Source organism: Ptiloglossa arizonensis, chromosome 6, assembly GCF_051014685.1.
Source record: "Ptiloglossa arizonensis isolate GNS036 chromosome 6, iyPtiAriz1_principal, whole genome shotgun sequence".
NCBI lineage: Eukaryota > Metazoa > Arthropoda > Insecta > Hymenoptera > Colletidae > Ptiloglossa > Ptiloglossa arizonensis.
Genome location: NC_135053.1, coordinates 26621828 through 26640909, shown reverse-complemented (window position 1 = coordinate 26640909; position 19082 = coordinate 26621828). Strand labels below are relative to the sequence as shown.

The window sequence follows — 19082 nt, the reverse complement described above, 5'->3', positions numbered from 1 at the left end:
AAAGTTCGTTTGCCCCTCGTTGGAAAGAGTCGTCTCGTTACCGCGCCGCGAACATTGAAACGCGATACCTACGAGGGACGCGCGAACTTTCGCGGTTCTCGTTCCGTAACGAGGATTCTTCGACATCGAAGCTTCTCGCGAAGCGAACTTTCGGACGAAACGATGCCGAACGACCGATCGGCGTACTCGTATTTCCTCGCGCGGATTTACCGACGAAACGTCGAGCGAACGCCGGTAGCCGGTATCGGCCGCCGGAAACGAACAACTCCCCCCCTCCCGGAACGAGAGGTTTACCCGAGCGAAACCTAGAACGGTGCCACACGGTGCTCGATTCTATTTCGTAGAACAAGCGCGCCTATTTAGGGAAATCTCCCGTACCGCTCGAGCGCGACTCCGTTTCGGAGGATACCCGAAGATCCTTGGAATTTGCCGAGCATCCGACCGCGCGCGATTCGAGGGCTTTGTAAATTTCGTCCGTCGTCCCCGCGACGAGATTCTCCGAAACCTCGAACCGGGACCCGCGGTTCTACTCTCTCGAGTGGAGTTCGCGGCGCGCCGGCTTCCGATCGCGCTTCGAACGGTCTCGATCGTTCCGTTCGCGAATGCGCCGCTGGCTACCGAAAACGCGGACAGAATCCAAAGAGCGTCGAGCCGTCGTTTTACGCCCCCGCCGTCGACGCTCGAACGCACGGAAGAACAATGTCCGGTCGGCGTAATTAGCTGGAGAATTTATCGGGCCGAACGACCAGAGAGGACGGAGGGACAAAGCAAACGGAACGAGATAATTTATTCGATCGATTCCCGAGGCGAGGCGAGGCGAGGCGGAGCGACGCGACGCGACGCGACGCGACGCGTCGGGCGGATTGGCTCCGGCGATGATAATGCTACCGTAGGCATCGCGCCGCCGCGCCGAATCGATCCTGTGCTCCTCTGTTCAAACATTTACGATTTTATGATTGAATTCGCGCGGCCGGTCGAGGCAGCCGAGTTTCGTCCGTTTGCGCGATCACGACTAACGGGCTCCAGCGCGAATGCGTTACGATCGAGTTTCGATCGATCCCGGGTCGGGACGAACCAATTTTACGCGACGAAAACGAACGGACGGAGAAACATCGTTGCGTCTCGACGACCGAACGCTACCGTATTTCCTCCAAATTTCTAACGTAAACGCGACTTTTTCAAAGGTTTCCGCCTCGCCTCGATATTTTACACGAGACGATTCGATTTACCGAAACATTGCGGTTCCGCTCGAGCGAACTCGGACCGCTTCGAAACGTCGAAAAAACACCTCGGGGAAAATATTTATTCCGCAGGTGTATTTCAAAGAGTTTAACTTCGTTTCGGGCGATACTTTGCACGGTACGCGTTCCCAGGTAACGGAGACGTTTGCGCGTTCCCGTTTCAACGGTTCACCCGGCGGTTTCGTTTCGCTCGCGACGATTCTTCGAAAAAAAAAAAACGTTTTCTCGGAATCCGTTGAAAGAGCACATCGCGCGGTGGCGGTCCGCTCTAATCGGGTTCGAGTCGCGTTACGTTGTCGTTGTCGTCGTCGTCGTCGTCGTCGTCGTCGCTGCTCGATGGAAGGGGAAACGAGGTGAGTGGAATTCGATACGAGAGCGCGTATTTCTCTGTCTCGTCCGGGCGGAGAAGTTCGCCGCGGTGTCGCTCGACACCGATTACGATAAAGCCGCGAACGATCGCGAACGCTTTTTCCTTCGATCCCTCCGCGATTCCAAATTTTAAGGAGAAATTTCGACGCGAATCGTTCTCGCGTATCCACGCGACGGCGGTTCCCGGTCCCCGGTCCCCGGTCCCCGGTCCCCGACCGTTCGCGTGCTCGATTTCTTGCCGATCGTCGCGAAAAACTCTACGGAAAGTCGGTGGAAAGTGGATCGAAAGAACGCGCGTGCCCGAAAGTTTGAACGGAGTTGGCGTTCCTGGTTCGGTGGTCGATGGTCGATGGTCGATGGTCGATGGTCGATGGTCGATGGTCGAAACGCAGTCGCGCGGCAACGATTAATTCGTCTCCTTGGCACGGTCCCGGCGCGTTATCGTCGCGGTGAACGAGGCACGATTTGCTTGTTCGCCGTCGAGGCAAAAACGACTTTTATCGAGTTCGTTCTCGGGTCGTTAACTCTTTCGGGAAAAAGGCAGCCCGTGTCTCGAAGGAGAAAGAGACGCTCGACTCCCGAAACGATTCATTTTCCCGCGATTTTTCCTCCAATAACGCGGAGGTGCCGCTTTCGTTTCGCATTCTACCTCGCGGACGCGATATTTTCCTTCTCCGTGTTCGAGAACGTTCCCAAGGATTCTCGCTCGTGGAAAGAGTAACGCGCGAACCGCGTCGAAGGTTTCGCGGGATTCGACTCGATTCGATTTGTTCCCGTTTGCGGGAAAATGAACGTCGACGCGGAAATCCTAACGAGGAGAGAAGAAATATTTTTACTAACCGATCGGTTACGCCGGATCGTAATCTTCGAGCTCGATTTCGAGTACAGTCGGCAGCCGCCGTGGACCGCCGTGGATTCGTCGTGTCTGTGGAAACACCTGGAACACGCAACAACGCGTTATTCGAACGAGCAAAAGCGAAAGGAAAACGAAACGAAGCTAAACGAAACGAAACGAAACGAAACGAAACGAAACGAAACGAAACGAAACGAAACGAAACGAAACGAAACGAAATCGATCCGAGAACGATGTTACGACTACCGTTTGCGCGCGTTCGCGTCGCGGAGGATGCGTTTCGTTTACTTTGGGAGAAAAGCGGGTCGCGATTCTTGGAAAATCCGAAAGTCGAAGAAACGCGAGCTGATCCGCGGCGCTCGTTGGTCGCAAATTATTCGACGAAACGGGTTCTCTGGAGATCCGCGGGTAACGACGGTTTCGCGGTCGAGGTTCTCGATTGTTCGTAAGTCGTTTACATCGACGGTTCGCCCGTAGCCCGTCGCCGCTCCTGGTATCGCGAACGAGAATCGCCGATGCCGAGACCGAGCGAGAGAGAACATCGCGTCGTTCGCGTACCTTTCCGATCGAACCGCGTACCTTAGCCGTCGAGAAACGGAACGATCTCGTTCCTCTTCGAGTACCGTCGCCGATTCGATCGGTCGCGCGCTATGAAAAACCGAACGCGATTCGATGCGCGTAACGATCGTTACCGTTTCGAAAATTATTTACCGCGAAAACAACCGATTCGCGTCCAACGAAAATAACGCGATTCCGCTCGTACTCGTTTCCGTCTGGATAAATTCTATGTAATTACAATTTCGGGAAAAACGAGTGGTACTGAAACAAAAGCAAGCATAACCTTTACATTTTCTTACATTAAAAATTCTCCGAGGAGCTACCGGCGTCCGAATCGGTTGAATCATAGGAATCCGATGTATCGCCTTCCGCCGACTTGAAGTCTCGCGGGACGGCACGGGGGCAAACAGAGATCGGACCGCCCATCCCCACACGAGCCTCACATTCCGAGCCTTAGCCACGCTCTCTGCCATAGTAGTGGGAATAGATTTTAATTCAGTCCCTATTTCTATATATACATGAATACAAAAAGCTCGGAGACTACAAACTACCGAGGTTTCGTTTTATGCTTACACTTAACGCGTTAAACGTCCCTTTCGTCTCGTAGGAGTTGTTCCGCGCAAAAAAGGATATTACCCGATATCAACGGTTCTTCTATAGGTGGAGCGACAAAGACGATTCGGGAACGTAATTGGTATTCCTCGATGGAATCGAATATCTCGTACGATGCGATTCGACGCGATTCGACTCGACTCTGGTTATTTTCCACGAAAAACGATCGCCTCGCGTTTCCCGAGAGAACAATGTTCCCCGGGTATTAAAATTTGACATTCCTATTACCGCGTACGAGAAATACGGAGGGAACCGTATTTCGAGAAAGTCTTTTAAGGGAGCAATGGTTTCACAGTTTTGTCCGTGCGTTGACGCGCGAAAGCCGGTTCAACGCCCGACGAGAAAAATTTGTTCGCGATATCGGTCGCGATCAACGATATCGAAATTTCACCTTTCGAGTATAATCTTCTTTCGCTCGAACGAAGAGGAGCTCGACTCTTTACGATAAGAAAATGTTCTTCGTTCGATCGTTACGCGCGTTAAATGGTATCGGTTGTTTCGTTACGAGCAACGTGTCCGATCCGCGGTAACGGCCAAACTGCGAGGAAATTGTTCCGTTTACGGAGTCCGGGCGGAGCGCCGATGCGAACGACTCGTGACTTCTTTCGGCGGCAATATACGGTACGATGTATCGGGGCATTTCCATCCTCTCGTCCTTTTAAATTACCATTCTCGGTCCGCGCAGCCATCGCGACGCTTTGGATTCCGAGAAGCGCGTAAAACGCCGGCTGAACGTCCAGAGAGACAAAAGGATTACGCGTGTTCCCGTGCCGTTGATACGTATGCCTTTTCTATGCAACGAGCTCGCGCACGGTCCCCCGGGCTCTTTTACGGTCGACGCGATCGATCGCGCAACGTCGTCGTCGTCGTCGTCGTCGTTACCGCGTTTCGAAGAAGGCGCCCGTTTCCATGCGTCCACGCATCGAACGTCGCTTTTTCTTTGTCGGAGAGAGGCTTCGTTTTCCCGTCGCGATTACTCCTCGACTCGCGAGTCCCCCTTTCTTTCTCCGTTATTAGCGCTCGAGTTTCTTGCGCGAAACGAAACGCGGCTGAAATCTTTTTCCTTGGAAAGAGCTCTCGCGAATCGTCGTCGACCACGGATTCGTGAACAGTCGCGAAGAAAATGTCACCGCGACGCTTGGACCTTTGCCCGCGATACTTTGCCCGTATTTTCGAGAAAAACGTCAAACTACTCGGGTAAAATGGAAGAAACGTCGACCACGGTGAACCGACGGACCGTGAAATCGCAAACAGGCGCGGCAAGTGTTTGCCCCGTTTTAACGACATTTTCCGAGTTAAAAATATCGCGAGCACCGGGGTAATGTACAGTTTCGCCGAGTTTTCGTTTTGCGAACGTCTCGGTCGGTTCGCGAGCAACGGGGGTATCGATGCGCTCCCTTTTAAACGGTCCGCTCCGTAGGTATACGCGCAACGCGCTCTTCGCTGACCTCCTTTTTCCGGATGAATGGGAAAAATGAAAAAAAGGAGAAAAAGAAAACGCACTCCTTTACGATGCGCGCGTGTTCTTAAGAAAGCCGAGCGGATCCCTTTCAGGGTCGCTGAACGAATCTTCGAGAGTCCAAAAGCAAAAGGGAACTCGCGTTTAGGAAAAGGAGCGGCTCGCGGTGTTGCGAATCGCGACGCTTTCGAGTATTCGGGTATGCTCCCTCTCGCTCGAAAACGACGTAAAATATTTGGCGAGAAGTATACGGGTATTTGATATTCCGTTCGCGAGGAGGAAACCGGCGAAGCAACTTTTGTTTCGAAACTCGGCTGATTTACCGGCGCGCGTATCCCTTTGAAAAATATGTACCCATCCGTACGTATCCACGGGGACCGAGGGTGCGCTCGGTTCGTCAAAAATGCACGATGTTTGCCGATGCATTTTTGAGGAAAAAGGACGCTCCGCGTAGGCGCAAACAACTAAACGGCCGGAAATAAAACTCGGACCGTCGAGTAAACTCCGTTTTTCAGACTTTCGAACCGTGTAACCCCACCCGTACCGTCCCGTTCCGTCCCGTTCCGTCCCGTTCCGTCCCGTTCCGTCCCGTTCCGTCCCGTTCCGTCCCGTTCCGTCCCGTTCCGTCCATCCTCCCGCCCCTCCACCGTAAGATGAAAACCGTCCAGCAGAAACACCATAAATCGGAACAATCCGCGGCGTTATTCGCGTTCGTTCTTCTCGATGAACCGGTCCGTTCGTCCTCGCGAACGAAAACCCCCATTTATTGAAATCGCGAAATCCGATTCGAAATCTATCGTTCGATCGCGATTCGATCGATTTATCGAGAGCGAGCCGAATCTTTGCGCGATACTTTGCCGATTTCCTCGTCTCGTAGGCGCAAGGTGGAAAAACTTGGTCTCGACGCGACGCGACGCGACGCGACGGGACGCGAGTCGCTCGTACGTATCGATCTTTCGACCACTCCCCTATCGGAGATACTCTCATCGGACCGTTCATCGATTCTGGGTCTTCGAGCCGGCTCGGTGAAGCGCGAGTCGTTTGGAATTATCCAGCTTGGAGCTCGTAGAAAACTTTCCAACGATAAGCTCGGCGTACCGATGCCCGCGCTCGCGAGCCAATAATCTGGATTCGAACACCGGAAACGACCCGACCGTTCGTTCGGACGCCTTTTACGCAAAGAGTTTTACCGAGCTGGTATTTTTCGAACGCTTTTCGCGAGTTGCCGCGATCGAACGACCGAACGACCGAAGAATCGAGAAAGGGCATTACCACCGGGAACTTACTTTTCTCCGAGTGGCCGAAATTCGAGCGGCCGCCGCGATCGGGACTCTGCGCGCGTCTTCCGATCCATCGAACTTGTCTCGTATCGCGAGAAACTCGGTGAACTCGGAAGACGCGCGCGAAAGTCGATTGAATTTACGCGACTCGACTCGACTCGACTCGGCCCTGCTCGAGAAACGCCTAGAGAACCCGCCTACTCGGCCTCGCGATTATCGCCGATTCGATGCTCGTTCGTCGACCGAACGACGTTCGCCCGTTTCGAGTCCCAAAGACGGAAGCTCGAAACGAAGAAGGCGGCAAGGAGGAGCGACCGAACGCGAACCGTGCACTTCAATTTCACCGCTTTAATCTTGGCGGGTCGAGACGCTCGATATCCTTGCCGGTCGTTCTTTCGGTAAATAGACGGAGATCCGTTGGAGCAACTGCCGGCGCTCGGATTTGTTTCGTCTCCGACGCTTGGGCGCGATATTACGATTCTTAGGAAATTCCGCGAAAAGCCGACTTACGGGGAAAATTCGGTAGCTTTGTCGTTTCAACGAGAAACGATCAACGAAACGGCCAATTGACGGTCCCTCGAGAGGGCCGCGTACTCGGGACCGAGACCTTCGCGATGAGAACCTATCGATTCGATTTTTCTTTCCACGGAACGAGACGCGGATCGAAAGTCCGCCTACCAATCGAATATAGAAGAGTTAATTCCGCGCGTATTCGCATCGTCGCGTCGTCGCGTCGTCGTGTTCGGAAACGGATGGAATTTTATCAAATTGAAACGTTTACGGACACATCCCCGGTGCTGTTTTTATTCGAGCGAATAAAAAAGTTGGGAAAAGTACGTACTCTTTTAAGGTCGAAAGTTTCGCAAATAGGATTCGAGGTGGGCGAACCGGACGCGATAAGTTCCGGTCGATCGAGCGCTCGAAACGCGAAAAGGTAAAAGTGTTTTCGCGCGACGAGACGGGTCGGGTCGGGTCGGGTCGGGTCGTGTCGGTCGGTGTCGGTCGGTGTCGGTTGGTGTCGGTTGGTGTCGGATCGGGTCGGAAGCGGTCCGACTCGCGAAGAGATACGTGCCGCGCGTATTCGCTCGGATCGCGTTTTCCGCGGTGCCGGGTGTTTCGGTCGGAACGATACGAGTTAATTAACGATCCGGCGAGTAAAAGGCAACCCGGTCCGAGTATTTCGTACGGGAGACGGCAAAGCGAAACGCTGAAACGTCCCGCGAGCGAACCACCGGCCGAGAACGAACGACGGTCCTCTCGTCGACGCGAGTCGACGGGAGCCGGCTCGAGATTTCCGATCGAACGATTTCTCCCGGTGAAAACGAAACGCGAACGAGACGCGATATCTCGGCCGTCTCCAGTTTCGCGCGAATCATCGAATAAAAGTTTCGGCAACGGAATCCGTTCGACTCCGGAGAAATTTCGTAGGTAAAAATTGTGGCTCGAGCGAGCGAGCGAGCGAGCAGCGATCGTTCGATATCGATCTATGCGCCTCGATGAATCACGATCGGCGTAAATCTTCTTATTCCGTGCAGGTACGTTTACAATTCCCCGCCGGTCGCGTCCATCGGGTAAACGCTCCAAGAGGATCAATTTCATCCTCTTATCGGTCAGTTTGAGCTGATTACCGGGGAAACGGTACACATCGTAAAGCGGGTAGGGAAAACACGAGCAGAGCCGGTGCGGCGTTCCTAGCGATTAATTAAACTCTCCCGTCGCGAACGACCACCGTTTCCGCTATCCGGTGTCCGGTGTCCGGTGTCCGCAGTTCAATGTCCACGGTGGGGGTTTTCGGGGCTGGGTAAACGCACCTTTGGTATTTTTCCGGGTGGTGTTTCGATTCGCGAACCGAGGCGCGTTCGACTCGGTGAAGGTTTTCTCCGTTGAACGGGCACCGCGGCGACTCGACCGCGTTCCGGAGCCGCGAAAATCGGATTTGGTCGCGCGTCACGACGGACGTCGACGGTTCGTTAAGGGAGCGTAAATCCATCCGAGCGGTCGGAGGGGGGAAAAGAAGGAGCGCGAGCGAGCAATTTGCTCCGGCGCGCGATTACGAGATTATTCGGCCGTTCTAATTGGCGAAATCTTCTTACGGAGCGGGCTTTACGGCCGGTGTTTCAATTTTCGAGGAGCCGGTCGGGAACGGTGGCCGCGATAACCGGACGAAACTCCCCGGGACAGCCTCGCTCGGTTCGCCTTCGCGTCGATCTACCGACCGCCGAGACCCGTACGCGCCGTAAATTGCCAATTAGCTCGAGCCGGTTCCATTCCCGACCGACCGACCGACCGACGCTACGAACGATCCTACGAAAACCAAACTGTTCGAACTCTTGGAAATATTCCCGGTGTCGAGAGCTTTCGCGACCTTCCAACGCGACGGGAGCCGAAAAAGTTTGATCGCTTCCGTAGCGAGTACGTCGATAGCTCGGGATCCGAGGACTCGAAAGACGGAAATTGCCGGCAAGTTTGCAACATCCGTCGGCTCGCGTCGCGTCGCGTCGCGTTAACGAGGCCGGTCTCGCGATCTCTCCCGTAAAGTTGGCCGTATCGGTCGATTCTCTCGGCCTGGTATGCCGACGCACAAATCTTCCCCCGGGTAGGAGCGACTACTATTTAAACGGATCGGTTCGTTTCCGGGGTCACCGGTGCTCCTCGTAAATCCTCGGTGCCTCGAGATACCCTCGCTCGAGGAAGGGAAAGGGGAACGGGAGGCAAGACCGAAACACCGAGAGATCGAGAGGACGGAGCCGCGCACCGGAGGAATATCCATCGGGGCATTAAGCGCGCGCTATTCACCGTAAACAACGATAAAATTAATCTTCTCGCCCGACCGGCCGGGCCACCGACGATCCGTTAGGGGATACGCGATCGCGTTTCCGTGCTCCGTTCGAAAGGTTCGAGCTTAAAAAAGCTCCGAGTCTTTGAAATCTCGTACAACGGATTTTCCACTCTTTCGTCGCCGAGATACCGCGCAACGAGCTTTCCGATGGAACGGGGAACGTTGCTTCGAATTACGTTCGCGGTCATCGATTCGCGAATCGGAGCTCCCGCGAAAAGAGGAGGATCGAGAGGGTTCCGAGGAAACGAGAGCGAGCGCGAAGCTTCGGTAAGGTTCGAAACGCGTCGGTGTACGACGTACGCGGTCCGAGTAACGATTTCGCGCGCGAAACGTGTCGCTACGACTCGTCGAACACCGCGAGACGATCCACGGTATCCGATGCCCGCGGGCTAGCACCGAGATTAAAGCCGATCGGTTCGAGCGATCGCTACCGAGGACCGAGTTCGAGACCAACGAGAACAAAAGCCGCGCTACTTTCGAAACAAAACGAGGACGAACCTCCTATTATCGCGCGAATACTTTTCTTTCTTTCTTTCTTTCCTTTTCCCTTTTTATACTCCTTGATTCTTTTTCGTTCCTATCCAGCGCCGAATTCCTCGTCGAAGCAAATTCCCTCGATAACGGAACGCTCCGCGCGATCGGTAGTTGAAATAGGAACGTCGACGCGCAGCGTACCGTGACTCGGTGCCTCTGAATTAAATTCGAACGTACGTCGATCACCGAGCCGCATCGAAATCGGGATTTACCCCTGGGGCTTCTGATTTTCGCTGGAAATATTGCGGTAGTTTATCGTCGGATAAAGGGGAAAAATCCACGAATGCGCGTACGTGACATTGGACGCGCGTTTGCGCCACGAGTTGGCCTTTCCTTTTTTTTCTTTTTTTCCTTTTTTCCTTTTTTCCTTTTTTCCTTTTTTCCTTTTTTCCTTTTTTCCTTTTTTCCTTTTTTTCCCCTATTTATCGCGACGTCCGATTTTCCGGTTTTACCGGGTCGATTTCGGTGGTCGGAAATTTTCGAAAACGCTACCCTCGAAATTACGGTTCGAAACGATAAGTAGGAAGACGCGAACGCGAGGCTTCCGGAACGCTTCGGACTCGACGAGCGAGCCAGGTAGCGCGGGAAATTTGACCCAAAAAACGAGCCGCAGAAACCGGAAGCTTTGGATCGAAACGAACGAACCGTCGATACGCGAACGTTACACGGAATCCTACTCGAGGACCTCGTACGCGAACTCTCGGTAACGCGGATACTATACCACGAGAAATGGAATTCGCGGATGCGAATTGCGTCGCGACGCGAGGAAAACGCGCGTAACGACCGCGTTTGTCTCGATGAGCATCGTACCCAGGATACGCTTTATCGGAAGCTCGTAACTCTCGTTTCGCAAGATGCCCGTCCGACCGTTGGGACCGTCGCGACCGTTGCGACCGTTGCGACCGTTGCGACCGTTGCGAGCCGTGCGATCCGTGTCGTTAACGTTCCGGCTTCGAGCTCGTTTTTCATTGGATCCTTTCTTCGAGGACGGCGTAGTTTACGAGCGAACGACTCGCGCCGACGAAAGAATTTCCTTCGAATTTTATCGAGTCCCGTGGATACGGGATTCGTTGCTCTCCGAGTTAGGTCCCGCGGCGGGATATCCGTTCTTAGCTCGGTTAACCGTAAATAACGGACTTTTAACGTCTTTCTCGTCGGTGGTGGATTCGCGAGACGAAAAACTTTCCTTTGCGACTCCGAGGCGGATAAACGATCGCGGCGCGTTTCGGTGAACGTGAAGCGAAATCGACGATCGCGACGCAGAACCGAACTCGATGCTCGCAAACTCTTTACCCTCTGGCGTCGTTCCGTCCGAATTCGCGGATCGGATCGATTCCAGTTACCGAAAACACCGCGCCGCGAGACGAACAATTATCTTCCCGAAAACGCTCGACCTCCTTCCTAGGGGACTCGAACGATCGCGCGAATCTACGTTCGCCGTTACCTCGAAATTTTCAAACTGGAAGAAAACCGGCGAAGCGTTTCCCTATCGAGATCGCTCGAAAGGAAGTTGCACGGCTGGACGGTTGTCGATGCGAAAGGCAGCATCGTGTTTCTTTTTTCTTTCTTTTTCCCTAAAGAAGTTTCGAGGGCGAAGCGTGGCTAGAAAAATGTGGCAAAAAATTTAAAAGTGGCGGCAGCGGCAGCGGCAGCGGCAGCGGCAGCGGCAGCGGCAGCGGCAGCAGCAGCGGCTCGTGGTAATTTTGCTTTGGAAAAACTGTTGGAAAAATGAATCGCTCGAAACGAAGGTGTCGAATCGAGAGTAAAATCCGTAAAAGGACACGGAACGGTTCCCGGGGAAAGTTTCGCGAAATCGGCTCGGCGATCGATGCGTCGAGAGAGCTCGACGAATCAATTCCGAGCGATGCGCGAGAAATATACTTTGTTTGCGGAAGCCAATAGCGTACAAACTACGATGCATCGCGACGTAGAGTTCGACCCGCGATATTTACTCGTATCGTCGATATTTACTCGCATTCTTGTGTACTCGACGTTATCGGTTTCGATCCAGCGAAACGTGCCGCCGTTCGTGTCGCGTTACAGAGATCTCCAATTTGCGCGCGCGTCGAGTATCTTGGACGGAACATCGAGGTAAAATTCCAATTTTTCAATCCCCTCCCGAAATCCGCGTTTCGTCTCGAGCGCGAACAACACCGGGTCCTGTTTCCGTTGTCGGTCGGTCGGTCGGTCGGTCGGTCGGTCGGTCGGTCGGTCGGTCGGTCGGTCGGTCGGTCGGAGCTTTCGGTGTTTAGCGATGAACCGATCGACCCGAGCGGGAACGAGGAGGTCGAGCAACGAGAATCGGCTCCGTTCGCGGAGTCTTCGAGGCCGGAGCGGGTATCGGAAGATCGATGGATCGCGCGCGGCTAACGAGAACGGAAACATCGACCGGATCGGAGAGTGACTGGGTGCTCTTTGGTAACCCGTGTGCATCGTTTACGCAACGGAGCAAAGTAATCCGAGGCTCGGTTCGTCGGGGGAACCGTTACGGGCGGAGACGCGTGGGTGCGTAATTTTGCTCGCGAAGGAAATAAAATTGGTGCGCGTCGGATAGGGAAACGGAACGGGTATCGTTGCGCGAAACGTTCAAAGTTCAAGGGTGGACGACGCGAAGCGTAAACTTTTAACGATAAATTCGAGGTTCGGGGTTTCTCGAAGAGCGGGGCGATGAAATTTCATTCGGAGCGTGCCGCTCGTTCGCCGTTTCGAGGCTCGTAACCGTGGAGCAAATACCGCGAGCGAGCGAGCGAGCGAGCGAGCGAGCGAGCGAGCGAGCGCGAACGAGCGATACTCGGTGCCCCGCGCCCTACGCCGTTTATTCAAGGAGCTTTAATTGTCCAGGCTCGTTATCCGCGCAATTGGATCGGGGGAAATTTTAATCCGTCGCTACCCGTACCATTTTTTCCCTTCTTTCGTAACCCGGGCCGCGCGCTCCTCTGTCCCGCCGAGCATTAAATAAGATTCCCTCCGGTGGAGAGATCTCCCGGATAATGGAAAATTAATAGGTCTCGTTGCCGGAGGAGAGATTTCGCGCGAATAATTTTCCCGAAGAGTTCTTTCCGGCTTTCTCCCGTTTCGCTCGTTACGGTTTCAAAGAGAATTCGCAAGGAATTACGGGAACGGTAACGAAAACGCGTTACGGGCCGTCCGCGCGAGTCGACGAAATTCGCTTCGATCGAGACGCGTACGATCGCGCGGAAAGTTTCCCCGGGGACGTGATCGAATAGGCGGCTCCTGCGACGAACGAATCGACGTCGAGCCGACCGTCCTCGGGACGAGTCGAGGGAAAAGAATTGCACGACTATTTATGGAAAGGTGGCTACGCGGGAGGGGAGAAACGATCGAAGCAAATGTAGGAAAAAGAATACCGGGCGACAAATCGTCCGGTGATAAATTTTACGGGCGGACGGCCGACCACGCCGGGGGATGAAATTGTTCGGAACGTCGTCGGAGTTGGGCGGAGGTGGGCGGAGGTGGGCGGAGGTGGCTCTCCGGCGCCGGCACGCTCGACTCGAGCGTAAAATCCATTAGGCGATCGAACGTACGAAAAATTATGAAACAAGTAGCCGGCGAACAAGAACGCGGGGGAACGATCGAGTCGATTTTCCGGCCTCGATCGGTCTCGCGTTCTTTCGCCGGGACGTAATCCGATTACGGACGATTTATCGCGAGGAGCCGTTGCTCGTTAAATTTTACGTCGGCGTTCTCGACCGGTACTCGGCCCGGATCGATTTTCTCGCGAATCGCGCGAAATCCCGGAGAAACGACGATTCTCGATGGGCCGAGAGAAGAACCGGCCCTCGAAGATCCATTCGCTCGCGGTGATCCCTTCCCGGACCGCAAACGGTAAATACTGTTGCTACGAAACGTTCTTGCGTTTCGTTCGAGACGCGATTTTCGATCGTTTCCCGAGTTTTCCCGAGAAAAAAACCGGGAGGCGCGTTCTCGTTTCGGCGGATCGTCGGCTCGATTCCGCGACTCGCGTCTCCCGGAAACGAGTCGGAAGACCTACGCGTGCGCATCCGCGTGCGCGTGCTCGCTTACCTGGCACAATCCCGATTTCCCTCCGGTTCGGAGTTCGGAGTTCGGAGTTGGGAGTTGGGAGTTCGGACTTTGTAGTTCGGAGCGAAACGCTCCGCTAAATTGGACCCGTGAAACGAACCGACGCGATCCCGCGAACGCGCGGAAACGCGATCGAATTCAATTTTACGCAATTTCGTGGCGACGAACGGTTCGCCGGTAATTACAAACGAAACCGAGGAATCGAACCGCGCCAATCCCGATCGAAAGTTCGCCGAATCGCGAGAAGAGCCTCGCGTTCGAGAACAACGCGATCGACCAGCGTACCGGAATCAACGAGCGAGTTCTTTTCGATACACGGAACGCGTCGAACGTCGCCGGTGACCGTTTTCGACCGCTTTGTCCCTCGGCGCGACCGAGAGAATTTCGAATCGAAGGACGTGGACGGTCGACTCGCTCGATGATTCGGTTAATCGCGAAACCACCTGCTACATCGGATTCGTAGATAAATGTTCCGTTCGAGCGGCTTCTTTTTCCGAAACGAGAACGCGTCCGCCAACAATGACGGATCTCTCTAGCCGTGAAAAAAACCATTTCACCGGCTATCTCGGTTGCCCGGGAAATCCCGACGCCCGACGCCCGATCTCCGCTGGTGGATTTTGTTCGGCGCGCGATGCGGTTCGAAGGTTCAACGGTCGCGAAAATGGCAGGATAACGCGCGCGTTTCTTTCGCGTTCAGCGATTTTTGCGTTCGTCCGCGAAACCCGAGGGACAAATTCCCCGTGGAAAGACGCGAACTCTCCGATTTCGAGAATCCTTTGCGCCGGTTCCCGATTCGAAAAATCGGGAAACGTTGTCTCGAGCGATATTTGGAAAATGGTATTTGTAAAATCGGCCGCGGTCGAAGAAACGGAGCGAGCCGAATCTGGCCGTCTCGCGAGGAACGGCAACGCATCCAAGTTCCGCGATCCTTTTGTTCGCTCGCGGTAAGCAAACTTTTCTCGGAAGCGATTTCTCGCCCCGTGGAAAAGTTTCGAGTCTCCGTAAAGACCGCGGCCAAGGTGTTTTCGCGATCTTGGAGCGCACTCGGCTCGAACGATATTCGAGCTACGGATCGGAGGATTCGCGCGAGTAAATAGCTCGAGAAAACTCGAGCGGCAGAAGTGGTTTCGAACCGGGGGCATCGAACGGGCATCGCTACGAATAACGCGAAATCCGACGCCGATGGCTGGAAGTCTCGAAGGGGAGCAGGGAGCTCGCAGGGGAGACCGGACCGAGGTTCTCTCGCGATGGAAGCGCGAGCGAACGAGCACCAAGAGAGACCGTGTCCCTTCCGCGGAGTCCCTCGGGAGCCAGCCGACCGACTACGGCCGTTTTTCCTGCATTTGCGACTGCATAGCCGGGCTATCGTTGCCGGCTTATCTCGACAATGACGTCCGGACACCGAAAGAGCCACGCCGAAATAACTCTCTCGAAAGCTCTCTCCGACCGTACTTTCCCCGCCGCGTCCTTTTCGCGAGAATTCCTGCCGGCCGGTGAACGATCGCCCCGGAAGATACCCTCGATTCGTCTCTTCGTCTCCTCTTCGGCCAGCCGTCGCGTCGGTCCCGATTTTTACCACGCGTTTAACCGCCGAGAAATCCCTCGAGACCTCTACCGGAGAAAGAATACGCGTACATCGCGCCTCGCTCGTCCGCTTTCGTTCCGCGAAATACCTCGCGGGGGAATTTTAACTCGCAAACGTATTCGAGAAAAATACGTATTCGGTTCTCGCTGGCCGTGGTTGCTTCGACGAACGAGATCAAAGAGGAGCGTTTCGAAGCCGTCTTCCTCGAACGAGAAAGCTTTGCTCGTTAACCGGCCAATTTGTTAAAAAATCGACGCAAAGGTAATCCCGAAGCGCGCAACTTTTTCCCGATAATTGTTTCGGAAAAGCAACCGCGCACGACGTTCCAACGAAATTCAAAGTCGGCCAATATCGTCCTTCCGGTTCGGTTCGGTTCGGTTCGGTTCGGCTCGGCTCGGCTCGGCTCGGCTCGGCTCGGCGCGCGTTTCGATCGATAATTCCCCGTTTCGTCGCTTTATTCGCAATATTTCGACGAAACCGAGCCTCGAGTAGTTGGCAACTGTTCGAAGCTCCGCGGCGTTCTCTCGTTCAGCGTTTTCGATCGAAACTTCGAAACCGATAACGAACGATCCGCGGGAAACCTCGACGGCGCGAACAATGCCCCCGTTCCTCGTCGCGTTGTCACCTACGCGTTCTCGCTAAATATTCGCGTTTCCGCGGACCGTAATTTACCGATCGGTTTTAACGTCCCGCGCGTACCACCGAATTCGTGACTCGAGATTTCACCGCGAACATCGAGAGTCGCAGGATTCGCGGCAAAGGTAATGGAAACGGCGATGGTCGATTCGCGAAAGAGCCAGGAGGAGCGAACGAGAGGGAAAGGCGTCGTGGAAATCCGGTAACGCTGCACGGACGGAACTCCGGTGGCGTTGCTCGCGATAAAAGCGGAAAGTTGCTTCGGATAGCGAGACGCGCGCGCGGACGGCAGTTTGGCTCGTGCTCCCGACCCTGTACTCGCGAACTCGTCCCGTTGGTCGTTGCGCTCGACTCGTTTCTCGTTATCGTCGCGAAGCCCGCCTTTCCGATTATTTTCGATCGTTGCGTTTATCGCGGTGTTCTCGCTCGAAAGGAAAAGCGAGCTCGACGGGTGGGTCTCCGAACCGCGAACGACAACCTTGAGGGGAACTCGATCGTACCGCGATATCGAAGCGGCAAAGAGACCGAATCGACCGAGACGATTGAACAGCGCGGAACGAAGCCGGTCGCGCGCGTTCGCGAACGATCGTCTTCCGGCCCGACACAGGCGAGGACGAGTCGAGGTTTCGACTCGGAAACCGATCCATCTTGGACCAACAACGAACGCGGAATATCCCGAATCGATAAACGCCGTCAGTTCCGCTCGTCTATCGGATATTCGAGCGGTCGGTTCGCTTCGGCTCTCCATTTCCCGTTATCTCGGGGGCGTTCGACGCTTCGAAGTATGCCGGCCGGTACACCGAACGGAATCCACGATCGCATCGTGCCCGGAGATGTTTCGATCTTCTTCCGTATTCGCGTCAATTTCGCGATCTCCCCGCACCGGTTTATCGGGAATCCGATCGAACGATCATTACCCGTCGCGGGCTTTGCCGCAATTTAAACAGAATTCGAAGGGCATTCGGCCGAGCATCGATCCCGGCCGCCTCGAGCGCCACGAAATTCCTTCCGAGTCGCTTTTGATCCTCGATCGGTCGCAATTTCGCGACGCTCGTCCGCGCTTCACCGATTTTCCGGGTCTTCGAACGTTCGCGTTCTTCGGTTTCCCTATCTCGCCGCCCCCTGGAACCGTAATCGTCGCCGACGATGCTCCGAACTGGCCGCAAATCGAACTCGGACGAATCGCTCGGCCCGATCGCGCGCGAAACATTTTCTCGATAACGGGCCATCGACCGATCGGATCGCTCCTCGAACCTTCGACGATTCCCCGCGATTGGATTTTACCTCGCAATTATCTCGAATTCGGTGCTAATTACCTCCACCGCGACGGACCCGTCTCCCTTGTCCGTTACCGATGCGTATCGCGACACCCGAACGAACGAGGAAAAGTCGAAACGCGTGTCGCGGACTACGCGATACTCGTTCCGTTCGTTTTTCCCTTCGAACGAATATCCACGGTCGAACCAATTACGAGAAAAACAATCTCTTTCGATGTCGCGCGATCGTCGGTCCCGCCCGCGTCTTTGCCCGCTTAACGCTTAACGCGCGACGAGCGGCGCGAACCTCGAACGGTCGCACTTTTGTTCGAATTAACGATCGAATGCGTTCGCGCGCGAGTAATTAACGGTTCCACGGTGCGGCTGAAATAGCGGGGAAAAATGGGGCAATTAACGGGATCCGCGGAACGCAACGATAAAACAGAGATAACCGGACCGACGGTTAATATTCGTCGATGCCCTCGTAAATTTCTCCCATCGGCCGAGAACAAATATCGCGATAACTCGTGTAACTCGAAGCGTCGCTTTTCGAGCAACGACGATCGATGAACGCTCTTTGCGGGCAAAAGAGAAGAAAAATGCCCCAAGTGTCTATCGACTTTTGGCGTAAACTTCCGTTTCGTTTACCGTATCGAAACGAAGCTTTTCGCGTATCGACGGGCCGGAAACCCGCGTACCGGGATCCTCCGGGCGCAAAAGCTGGAAAATAACCGGAACGGAACGAACAACCTCGCCGATGCGTAATCCCGTCTCGTTGGTATCGACTCGGGTGTATTTTACACGGACCACCGATACGATGGACTTATCGGTTGCGCTCGAAACGGATAAAGACGCACCGAGCGTGTCGCTGGAAAATTGATGGAATTCGAGTCGGCGATCGTTAAACGGGACAAATGTCGTTCGTCCGTTGCGGCTTCGGGGTTCGCGTTATCGTTATCAACGGGTGGACGTTTTCGCGGAAAATCCGACTCGCCTTTGCGCTTGCGTCGACTCGAGTCGAGGAGGCCGTTCGAAAAATACACCGTACCGCGTGTCGGTTTTTCCAAATTACCGATCGAACGATGCCAATGCCGCGTCGACTTTTCGCCCGCGTCGATTCGGACGGTGACCGATCATCGGCTTTACGAAGAACAAACGCTACGGCTAGGCGCCGGTGGTTCGACGTTCGGTCTCCTCGACGCGCCGATCGATGGAATTAGTTTCGGATGTTTCGAAGGAACGAAGACGAAAGGTTCGGAGGTTTTTCCTTCGAGCCGAAGCGTTCCGACGCGACCTTTCACCGTCTCGAGAACGAGATCAACGCTCGGAGCGGTCGTCGACGCAACAACGAGATTCGAGCGTTCTCGACTCGACGATTTCGACTCGACCCGTGAACCGGAAGAGTCGGTGGAGGTCGAGAAAGGGGTCGGTAGCGCGCCGCGCCGTGCCGCGCCGTGCCGCGCCGTGCCGCGCCACCGAGAGTGTTATCGGAGGCCCTCGGACGCCCTCGGAGGTAGCCCGGAGGTTTTAGGCTCCGCCGCAATTTACCCTCGCGACCCTCCGTCCTCGCGCGGAGAACACCGACGAGAAAAGAGGATCGCTTCCGGCGGCGTAACGGGAGAAAACGTTCGGAACGATAAATAAAGGAAAATTCGGGAGCAAGCTCGGTCGTCGGGTCTCGTCGCGCATCGACGGGGAAACGTACCTACTCGCGAATGCTTATTCCGCGAGAGAAAATCCGATATCGTATTTTCGAGAAGCGACCGGGATCCCCGTTAGCGCGACTATTAATTTCAGG

General features: G+C 54.8%; 1 protein-coding gene across 3 annotated transcripts in view; it reads right to left on the bottom strand.

Annotated features, from left to right (window-relative positions):
• Positions 1–19082, bottom strand: part of LOC143148315 (uncharacterized) — a 66243-nt gene that overhangs the window by 37749 nt on the left and 9412 nt on the right. For all 3 annotated transcript variants that reach the window (XM_076314551.1, XM_076314553.1, XM_076314554.1), the window contains exons 2-3: positions 3321–3487; positions 2451–2547 (exon numbers count right to left, since the gene is read on the bottom strand). The gene's annotated coding sequence lies outside the window, so the exon portion shown is untranslated. The remainder of the gene's footprint in view (positions 1–2450; positions 2548–3320; positions 3488–19082) is intronic.